The 11,437-nt window shown below is 44.4% G+C and overlaps 1 protein-coding gene across 13 annotated transcripts in view; it reads left to right on the top strand.

Moving 5' to 3' along the window:
• Positions 1 to 1,906: 1,906 nt before the first annotated feature.
• SLC4A4 (solute carrier family 4 member 4) overlaps positions 1,907 to 11,437 on the top strand; it is a 310,000-nt gene continuing 300,469 nt past the window's right edge. For 5 of the 13 annotated variants that reach the window (XM_077476455.1, XM_077476452.1, XM_077476448.1 and 2 more), the window contains exon 1: positions 1,908 to 2,158. The gene's annotated coding sequence lies outside the window, so the exon portion shown is untranslated. Of the gene's footprint in view, positions 2,159 to 11,437 lie in introns of all 13 variants that reach the window. The other 8 variants (XM_077476458.1, XM_077476460.1, XM_077476454.1 and 5 more) reach the window with 3 other exon arrangements.

Here is an 11,437-nt window from a genome sequence, read left to right as displayed (position 1 = left end):
GGGACTGAGGGGGGTTTAAGTGCCCAGTAAGCAAGTGGTTAAACTCACTTGGTGCCTTATCTATGTTAAACTAGCCTCAGAACCTGTGTAATTCATGTGTGTTTGGGTTTAAAGAGATGAGGTGGCAACCCTAGCGCCATTGCCCAGAGGGATGAGAGGCTGGGCCCCGGTGTCATATTGCCATAGGCTGGGCTGCAACTGGTTCACAATGTTTAATTACAGTTTAACTGCATCTATGGTCGGTTATCTGCAGCTAAACTAAATCTGTGTTTAGCTGCAAACAGCTGCGGTGCGTTTAGCAGCAGAAAATGACGCAATTCCCTTTTTGTATTCCTTTCCATGTTGGTATTCTTTCTTTGCACATGTGATTGAACAATAGTTGGTAAGCTGTCAAAGGTCGGCACTAACATTCTGGTAAGGTTGTACAAAACATTTGCTCGTTAGACGCCGGCACGTTAGGGGATATACCCATCTTTGCTTCATTTGCCTCTCCATCTGCCACAGGGGCAAGTTCACACCAGAACGTGGTGAGGGAAAGGTGCCTGAGGTATAACATCCCCTCAAAGAGTGGAGCAATGAGAAAAAGAAAACGCAGACGCACCTAACTTTATTTACAAATTGCAACTATCTCTAGGAAATGTTTCAACTTTTTTCAAGTGCAAGCGTCTGTGTGAATGAGGCCTGATATCCCCTGTCACTTTTCGTAGTTCTACTTTGCGGTGAAGTAATAAGGGTCCCCCCCAAGAATGGAGCGTTGAGAAAAAGAAAACGCAGATGCACGTAACTTTATTTACAAATTGCAATTATCTGTAGGAAATGTTTCAACTTTTTCAAGTGCAAGTGTCTGTGTGAATGAGGCCCGATATCTCCTGTCAGGTTTTGTAGTTCTACTTTGAGGTGAAGTAATAAGGCCCCTCCCGAAGAATGGAGCATTGAGAAAAAGAAAACGCAGATGCACCAAACTTTATTTACAAATTGCAACTATCTGTAGGAAATAATTAAACTTTTCAAGTGCAAGCATCTGTGTGAATGAGGCCTGATATCCCCTGTCAGGTTTTGTAGTTCTACTTTGAGGTGAAGTAATATGCCCCCCCCCCCCCCCAAAATGGAGCATTGAGAAAAAGAAAACACAGACACACCTAACTCTATTTACAAATTACAACTAACTATCTGTAGGAGTTTAAACTTTTTCAAGTGCAAGCGTCTGTGTGAATGAGACCCGATATCCCCTGTCAGGTTTTGTAGTTCTACTTTGAGGTGAAGTAATAAGGCCCCTCCCGAAGAATGGAGCATTGAGAAAAAGAAAACGCAGACAAACCTAACTTTATTTACAAATTACAACTATCTGTAAGAAATGTTTCAACTTTTTCAAGTGCAAGTGTCTGTGTGAGTGAGACCTGATAATCTCCTGTCAGGTTTTGTAGTTCTACTTTGAGGTGGGTGAAGTAATAGGGGTCCTAGAAGGGACGAGCTGGCAGGCAGCAGGTGACACAGTAAAAGTCCTGTCAGGTAGTAGAGGCCATTATTGCTGGCTCTCATTATTGCTGGCTCTCATTATTCCAGACTCTCATTATTCCTGGCCCTCATTATTGCTGGCTCTCACTTCCACCACCCCCTGCATCCCTCAATAATTCATGGTTAATAAATACAAGCTGACTGGAGGAAGGAGACTCCATGCTGTGCCCTTCCCCTCCAGCCTGCACTCCATGGTTCCCACAGACAGGTAAGTGACAGGGAAGGTGGGAGCTGCTCCCTGGCACCCTGCACACACTATGACTGGCTCCCAGTCTATGGAATAAATCATGTTTATGACTATGAGGACGAATGGGAGAAGCCGGAGCTGCGGCCACATCCATCCCTCCTTATGTGTACAGGCCACTCCTTCCTAGCAATGTGAGCTGGAGGCAGGCAATGGAGGAGGGAGCGAACTTGTGTCACTATTAAATGGCACAGCACCGAGTGCACACACACAGCCTGTGCTGGGACCTTCCTCCAAGGACTGACACCCCCCACTTTATACAACTCTACTCTGCAACTTTTCTTTCTTCAGGATTAGGAGATCACTTCTCTTCTTCACCCCTGGCTGTTCTGGAGCAACAAGTGAATGTGAAGAGGACAGCAGCTGCTGACATCGTGCTGACTTCAGAGCAGAACTAAGGTAAGGAGCTGGCTGTATGGCAAGCTGATCATACACTGTGCAATCACATTGTACCTCCTTCACATCTGACATCAACTGTGTAGGGGCTGCCTGATTGGATGCTGATTGAATGGATCTAGCTTTAGTACATCTTGTACAATCGCATTGTATAGTGTATGGACCACTTTTCAGCCATCTGATTCAGTATGGACGATCCATGTCAGCCGTCACTATACCAGTGACATGCCACTACTGCTCTCAGATCATGGTGGCATTAAACGATCAACCTAAACTGACCCACTGCATAATCTGATCAATGTTCAATACATGCATACCGCAGCTTTCAATCACTTACATATATAAGGCGATCATATCAAGACGATTTGATTGAAGCGCAGGTCTCCTTTGGTGCTCCTGAGCGATCGAAAGCAGTGAACTGCAGGAATCGTTTAGAAAGTAAAAAAAGCACCATCAACTGGATCTGTATGATCGATATTAGTTTCCCCCTCCACAACCGTCTGTCATTTTTTTCTCGCTGTCAATCATTTTGTCCAATCGGACATTGATTGTTCAGTTTGATCACATCATGTATGGCTTAATACCAAATCTGATCTGTTCTCCTTTGTGGTGGCAACACACTTTGATAAATGATTGATCTCATTTTTTACCGTTGACAATTGATCTATAGTCTACAACCCATTTGATCGATATGACACACACAGGGAAGTGTGATAGTTGGAAGATCTGATTGTAAACTATCAATTGCATCTGTCTTTTAATTGTACAATCTCATGATCCGATGGATTAAAATACAATCATATTCATGAACATACATAAAGTTACAGGGTTCATCTGGTTGAGGCTCGGTTCACACTGCTGTGACATGAGATCCGACTTGTGAGACCCCAAGTCGCATGACATGCCCAATTCAATGTTTCTCTATGAGAGCCGTCTTAACGGATGCTACACAAGTCGCTCCAACTTTGGAAAAGGTTTCTGCTTTCTACTTTGGTGTGATCTAGGTGCGATTTCAGCCTTTGTACATAGCCTCCAAGTTGGATCAAGTTGAAAAGGAAGTCGCAGGGCAAAGTCGCAGGCAAAGTCTTATGACCCGAGCCTTAAAAAAGACACAAGTCCATTCAGTTCAACCAACAGAGAAGAAAAAAAAACCCAAATAAAAACATAACATCTCAGTGCTGCCAATGATGCAACATGATTCCCCCCTGCTTATCTATTCAATTTAATCAAATTTCACCTAAATTGAGTGTAAATTCATCAGACCGGAAGTTACGCTTGTACAATTATTCACCAATTCAATCGTTTTGATTGGACCACACGACAAACAGATAATAAAATTGAAGCGCGTTGCCACCAATAGATCTGCCGTCAGCTAAGGTCCTGCCTGATTTGATACTAATTGAATGGACCGTTTAGCTTTGTCCTCCTAGTTAAAGCTGTAGTAAACCCGCAGACTTTTTTTTTCCCTCTACACTTGTAAGGCAAAAGGCATAATGAGCTAGTATGCATACTAGCTCATTATGAAATACTTACCTTAGAACGAGGCGTTGGCAGGTGATCTCGGTCCACATTTTCCCCCCGGCGTGTCTGTGAGTGGCCTGAGCCGCGGGTGGGAGACTTCTTTCCGGCAAGGTTCGGCGTCTGCCGGACTTTCAGCCGAGAATCCCAGGAGCGCATGAAGTCAGCAGCTCATTGCAAGGGCAATATCTCCTAAACCGTACAGGTTTAAGAGATACTCTTTTTACCTACAGGTAAGACTTATTATAGGCTTACCTGTAGGTAAAAGTTAAAAAAATCGACTACATAACCACTTTAAACTGGCCATACATGCAGGCTGAACAAAAGAAATCAAACACATTCCTCCAGCCACACTAAACAGTGCAGACCGATAAATCTCCGCTACGGCTTTTGTATTCTGACACCATTGGATAGCTTTCAGAATACCTGGATAGTGGCAGCATCTGATTGGATGTATTCACTGTTCTGCTGACAATTTCCAACCTGGCTTCTTTAATCTTCACATCGAAGTTTATCAAGCGGGTGGAGTGTATGGTCAGCTTTAGCTGTCCATACACTGTACGCTATTCTTCAGCTTTCCCAAAATTATGTGATATAAGGAAAAACCTAAGGCCGGGTACACACGGGCTGAATATCAGCTAAAATCAGCCGGTACAGTAGAGACTGGCTGACTTTTGCCTCGTGTGTACAGCTGCCTGTCCGTCAGGAACTGATCTCATGACTGGCCTCTGTCGAACGAGCATGCTGGAAAGCTAGCAGCAAATCGGCAATCCGATCAGCGCTGGCAGACATTGGCTGTTAGCATTGACCATTCTGTTCTGGATGGGGATGGTAGTCCCCCTTTCAGAACACAATGGCACAGTGGGGGAATATCGCTGTACTAACATTGTTTGTGTTAGTACAGCAATCTGTCAGTTTTTTTTTTTCATTCAACCTCATGGGTTGAGTGATAAACAACGTATAATGTGTACCAGGCTTTAGGTAGCTTTCATTATTTTTTTTGCTTCAACCAGTGAAAGAATAACCTGATTCCCCCATATACACACGTGATGTGGATGGGGGACTCAATCCTGCTGAGTTATCTATTCTGACAGCGGGGAGAATTTCCTACCATCAGAATACACTAATAAGTGCTGCCAACTATAGCCAGCAGCACTGATCGATAGGAAAAAAATTTCCTGACCCATAGATGATTCGAAACTTGTCCGATCCCCACTGAACTGCTCGGATTGCGATCCATGTATGGCCGGCTGAAACAATCCTTTCAATTTGTATCCAGTTAGGCAGTTCTCGCACTACAAGATTGATGGTAGATCTAAATGAGATTGTACAGTCAGATTGCATAGTGTATGGTCAGCTTTAGGCTAGAGCTACTTTTGATTGCAAATAGATTATTTTTTAAATGTCTGCAACATTTTTAACAGTCATATCAGTATAGAGGAGCCAAGAACTCAAAAGATCTTCCTGTACCTGCATGTGAATTGCAGATGATTAACCACCTATTCCCAGTCTAAAGATACGGAAAATAAAAACACTTTTAATATCTGCAGGGTCGGTTCCCGCCACATGCAATCCAGTGTTTTTTTTTTCTGCGTCGAAAACGCATGGATAGTAAGTTAAATGGTTTCCAATGGCATAGTTCACACAAGTCTGTTCCTGTCCAGAAAGAAAAGTAGAACATGCTGCATTTTTTCTGCACTGAACTGCCCTGGGAAAAAAACGCATCGGAGCGCACATGTCCTCACTTAGGTTGGATTCACACCTATGCATTTTTAGTGCTGTTTGCATTTTGCAGATTTGCACATAGAATGTGTTCCATAGAAAACCATGTTGAATGGACTGTAGTGCAAATCTGCAAAATGCAAAAAGCACTAAAACTGCATAGGTGTGAATCAAGCCTTAGGGTGAAGAAAAGACAAGGGGAAAAAACGCACATCAAAAATGTACATGCAGAAACGTCTCCGGACTGCGTTTCTATGGTGTGAACTGGCCCTTAGGGTTTGTTCACACTGCTTGCATTCCTGTGTGATCCCACATCTTCCGGTTTTGACAGCCCATTCATTTCAATGGGCTGTCAAATGTACTGGAATGCAGAAACAATTGTGTGGTTTGATGGCTGCGCCGGAATGGGGTATTATTGAATTGCAAGATGTCTTTGGGGTTCTATTAACAGTTGACACCCGCACGTGTCTTGCAAGGTCAGCCTGTTTACATGCGTGCCTTTCCAGGGTTGAACGGACCCTAATGCCCCGTACACACGAGTGGATTTTCCATTGGAAAAAACTTGGATGGTTTTTCCGACGGAATTCCACTCAAGCTTGGCTTGCATACACACGGTTACACAAAAGTTCTCGGGAACTTTCGACCGTCAAGAACGCGATGATGTACAACACTGCGACGAGCCAAGAAAATGAAATTCAATGCTTCCGAGCATGCGACGAATTGTTTCCGAGCATGCTTAGGAATTTTGTACATCAGAATTTGTACAGAAGATCAGAATTTCCGATCGGAACTTTTTTCTGACCGAAAAATAGAGAACCTGCTCTCAATCTTTTGCTGGCTGGAATTCTGCCAGCAAAAGTCCGATGGAGCCTACACACGGTCGGAATTTATGACCAAAAGCTCACATCCGACTTTTGCTGGCAGAATTTCTGATCGCGTGTACGGGGCTTTAGAGCAGGAAGTGCTCTATCACTGCGATCACACAACGCGAAAAATCCCCCATTAGGCTCTTACTATTAAAAATGCGCCCTAGAGCAGGTGACTGGTGTGGAGAGATTGTAATTGTTCCTTGTAGCTGCAGCCCGTCATGTGTGAGATACTGTTAGCTCTCCATACACATTACAAGTGCTTTTTTTTCTACCAACAACTATGTAGTACAATGGCCTGCCTGATTGGATAAAATAGGGACTAAAATACTAAATAGGTACTAAAATGCATAGTTTTAGTAAATGTAAAGTTGTAAAGTTGACTGTACATGTAAAGTTGACTGTACAAAGATTGTATGGTCAGGTTGTACTGTGTATGGTGACTAATGTTTAGTTAGATCGACAGGGCTGCTCTGCCAACATGAGATGTCAGGATGTCATCACAACTCTGGAGAAGCGAATAGTTAAATGATTATGAGACTGGTCAAGTCTAAAGACAGTGGGATTTATGAGTAGAAGCGTGTCCCCTATAGCACCATACATGGGTCATGTGCCAGCGTCCATAAGACTGCTTACTTTCTTGTAATAAAAGACTTCATTATTTGTTCGCAGTGACTACATGGAAGGGGGGAATGCGTTCTGCAGGATCACATGCATTACAAGGCTTGAGCTCAGAGTTCAGTTAGCACAGGAACGCCTAGAGGTCAGAGCTGTGCAATGAAGCACATAAGGCTGGATTCACACCTATGCATTTTTTTTCACATTTGCACTACAGAAAGTGTTCCATAGGAAACCATGGTAAATGGACTGTAGTACAAATCTGCAAAATGCAAAAAGCACTAAAACTGCATAGGTGTGAATCCAGCCTTAGAGGGGTGGTGACTTGGCTTTCCCAAGAGATGACGCTTTATTTTGTGCTGTCGATAGATCTGATCCCTTAACAGATCATCAAATAGCTGTGCAGATGGGGAACTCTATTGATTTCTCTCATTCAACACACTAAACACGAGAAATCTTAACATATATGGCTAATCTTTTACTTCCAAGGTCTCGTTTACACCAGATGCATTTTTGTAAACACATTATGAATGCACTGCAAACAGTTATCCCTCGTTCACACCAATGCGATTTGTCATGCGACATGACAGTTCAAAGTCACATGACAAGTCACACCCTATTTTCGGCAATGGAAACGTTCAAATCGTTGCGATTCTGAAAAAGAGCCCTGCATTACTTTTCTATGATTTCATTGAAACCTGCATTGACTTCTGTTAAAAGGAGGTGCAAGTCGCAATGAAATCGCACTTATTTGTAGCTTTGAAATTGCCCGGAAGCAGTGCAATTTCAAAGAACGAATAGGCCTAGTTTACCCCATTGCACAGCTTTTATGTGTGTTTAAAAAAATAATAGCATGAGGCATTTTTCTGCTCTGGAATGCATGTCAATGCACACATATGCACATAATCATATCACTGATGCAAGTAAGCACAACTTAGTTTAAAAATACATTGAAATAAAGTTAAGATCCCAAAATCACACAGCATATACACTGAAAATGCATTGCACATTCAAAAATGCACAGTGAACACAGGTGATTGTCGCCACTCTGGCTGGATCCCTTAATCGATAAGCATATAGCTATTTAGTGTGGATTCATTTCTTTTATTCAGCACACCGAATGAGAGAAATCTTCATGGGTATGGCTAACCTTAAACCACTAAGATTTTTAATAGAGGGGTGCACAACTCTAAAGCTGGCCATACATGGATGGAAATTCATCCAGTTCAGCAAGAACAGGATGAATGTCGACCCATGTATGGGCACCCTGGTTGTTTTCTCTACTGTTCAACCAGCCTGTTGGGTTTTTCCCACATAATTAGTACCGGTGGCTATAGCTGTTCTACCAACAGGGAAGGCTCCCCACCAGGAGAACACAATAGCACTGTGGGAGGGATTCCCCCATCAACACTGACTGTGTTGATGGGGGAATCGCGCAATTGTGTGATGTCATCTTGGCCTAGGCTTTCAGAAGCAAAATATTAATAAAAAAAAAATTTTTTAATTTTGAAATAATATTTTTTTTTCCTTTTTTGCTAATGTGAAAGAAAGTGGAGGAGGCAGGACGGAGGACCCTGAAAAAATGAGTAAAGTTCCGCTTTACTGTGTTCAATTCAAAGAGCAAATCGGGCATTGTTTACATTTCTTTTCCTGCTCAGCTTAGCTCAATGGAAAACTTGAGTTTCACTTTGCTAGAGATGTTGTGTAATAAAATACCGCACATTTCTAAGATTACCGGTCGTAACTGTTCCGCTGTCAGGTGCTACAATAAAAGTCTGAATGTCATTCACACAGTGTGCGTTAGCCGAATCTGAACTCTGCTGTACACCTGTACATGTACCCTATGACTGCTCAATGACTAAACCTAAGAGTAAACACAAACTTCTATCATTGGCTTGTTTGATTTGTCTTCATTAACTATATAGAGATATCAAAGTTGCAGCTTAGAAAAAGCGGAAAAAGCGATTGGATTGACTTTATAATATGTTCCAAAGCTCAGATGTAACATAAAAAGCTCAATGCAATGCTACATGTTACATAGTCAGTTTGAGAAAAGACACAAATCTATCTAGACCATCAGACCTGCATATAAAAAACCCATAGTTGATCCAGAGGGAGGCAAACTCTCTCTCTCCCTCTCCTCTCTCCCCCCTCTCTTCTCTCTCTATCTCCCCTCTCTCTTCTCTCTCTCCCACTCTCCCTCTCACCTCTCTCCCCCTCTCCCTCTCTCACTATCTCCCCCCTCTCTCTCCCTCTCCTCTGTCTCCCCTCTCTATCTTCTCGCCTCTCCCTCTCTTCTCTCTCTCCTTCTCACCTCGCCCCCTCTGCTTCTCTTCTCTCTCTAGCTTCCCTCTCTCTCTTCCCTCTCTCCATCTCTCTCTCCTCTCTCTCCCCCGCTCTCCCTCTCTCCCCCCTCTCTCCCTCTCCTCTCTCCCTCTCCTCTCTCCCCCCTCTCACCCTCTCCTCTCTCTCCCCCTCTCTCCCCCACCCTCTCTTCTCTCTCTAGCTTCCCACTCTCTTCTTTCTCTCCCCCTCTCTCCCACTCTCCCTCTCACCTCTCTCCCCCTCTCCCTCTCTCACTATCTCCCCCCTCTCTCTCCCTCTCCTCTGTCTCCCCTCTCTATCTTCTCGCCTCTCCCTCTCTTCTCTCTCTCCTTCTCACCTCGCCCCCTCTCCTTCTCTTCTCTCTCTAGCTTCCCTCTCTCTCTTCCCTCTCTCCATCTCCCTCTCCTCTCTCTCCCCCGCTCTCCCTCTCTCCCCCCTCTCTCCCTCTCCTCTCTCCCTCTCCTCTCTCCCCCCTCTCACCCTCTCCTCTCTCTCCCCCTCTCTCCCCCACCCTCTCTTCTCTCTCTAGCTTCCCACTCTCTTCTTTCTCTCCCCCTCTCTCTCACTCTCCCTCTCACCTCTCTCCCCCTCTCCCTCTCTCACTATCTCCCCCTCTCTCTCCCTCTCCTCTGTCTCCCCTCTCTATCTTCTCTCCTCTCCCTCTGTTCTCTCTCTCCTTCTCACCTCGCCCCCCTCTCCCTCTCTTATCTCTCTATCTTCCCTCCCCTCCCCCTCTTCTCTCTCTCTCTCTTCCCACTCTCTCTTCCCTCTCTCCATCTCTTTCTCCTCTCTCTCCACCTCCCCCTCTTCTCTCTCTATCTTCCCTCCCCCTCTCCCTCTTCTCTCTCTAGCTTCCCTCTCTCTCTTCCCTCTCCTCTCTCTCCCCCACCCTCTCTCTCTCTCTCTAGCTTCCCTCTCTCTTCTCTCTCTCCCCTCTCTATCCCTCTCACCTCTCTCCCCCTCTCACTATCTCCCCCCTCTCTCTCCCTCTCATCTGTCTCCCCTCTCTATCTTCTCTCATCTCCCTCTCTTTTCTCTCTCCTTCTCACCTCGCCCCCCTCTCCCTCTCTTCTCTCTCTAGCTTACCCCTCTCTCTTCCCTCTCTCCATCTCCCTCTCCCTCTCTCCCCCCCACCCTCTCTTCTCTCTCTATCTTCCCTCCCCCTCCCCCTCTTCCCTCTCTCTCTTCCCTCTCTCCATCTCCCTCTCCTCTCTCTCCCCCTCTCTCCCTCTCCTCTCTCTCCCCTCTCTCCCTCTCCTCTCTGTCCCTCTCTCTCCCCTCCCTCTCTTCTCTCTCTTCCCTTTCTCTCTCTTCACTCTCTCTCTTTCCTCTCTCTCTTCTCTCTCCTCCCTCTCTTTTCTCTCTGTCAGTCTTCTCTCTCTTCCCTCTCTCTACCTCTCTCTATCCTCTCTCTCTCTCCCCCCTCTTATCTATCTTCCCTCTCTCTCCACCTCTCTCTCCATCTCTATTTCTCTCTATCTTCTCCCCCCCCCCCCCCCCCCTTCTCTCTCTCACCCTCTCCCTCTCTCCATCAGAATATGCCTTCTATGAGTGCTTGACATAGATCATTTTTGCATGCTTGGACTCAGACAGTACAATTTTAAGCCTTGCCATTTTCGTAATGGGAAAATATAATTGTGGCAGAATTAGAGCTTCTTTCAGTTTTCTAACAATGGTAATTTTAGTCACCCCTTTGGCAGATGTCAACTTCGACACCCATTTCTGTTTTTTTTTTAAACATGTAGGTACCTTATTATATGTTAATTGTTATCTATTTATAGTATGCATAGTGATGATTCACATTAATAGTAACTCCAGATGTGAAACCCGCTTTGCAGTACACGGGGGAGTTATAATGTAGTTCTGTTTCATAAAAAAGTGAAAAGAAATTGTATTACACAGAGATAGCTTGTAAGAAATTCTTCTTGGAAACCATCAGGCCTTATTGACCTTTCTGATATCACCTAATTTGATATGAGATTTCCAGGTTTATCCTGGATCCTGTGTAGAGCAGACCCCCTCATATCCCCAGTAAATCTGGACATATACTGTACATATATAATGTATATTTATTTATTACAGGCTCTTATATAGCGCTTTCAATTTTACCCAGCACTTTACATAGATATTATACATTCACCTCAGTCCCTGCCCTCAGGGAACTTACAATCGAATGTGTCTAATGCCAGCCATACACGGTTCGAATTTCGAAAGAATTTTTAATGCTTTTTGC

This window comes from Lithobates pipiens, unplaced genomic scaffold (assembly GCF_037356315.1).
Source record: "Lithobates pipiens isolate NorthernLeopardFrog02 unplaced genomic scaffold, aLitPip1_a1.2 Scaffold_13, whole genome shotgun sequence".
Lineage (NCBI taxonomy): Eukaryota > Metazoa > Chordata > Amphibia > Anura > Ranidae > Lithobates > Lithobates pipiens.
Note: the sequence above shows the minus strand (reverse complement) of the source record. Positions and strands in the feature narration are given on the sequence as shown.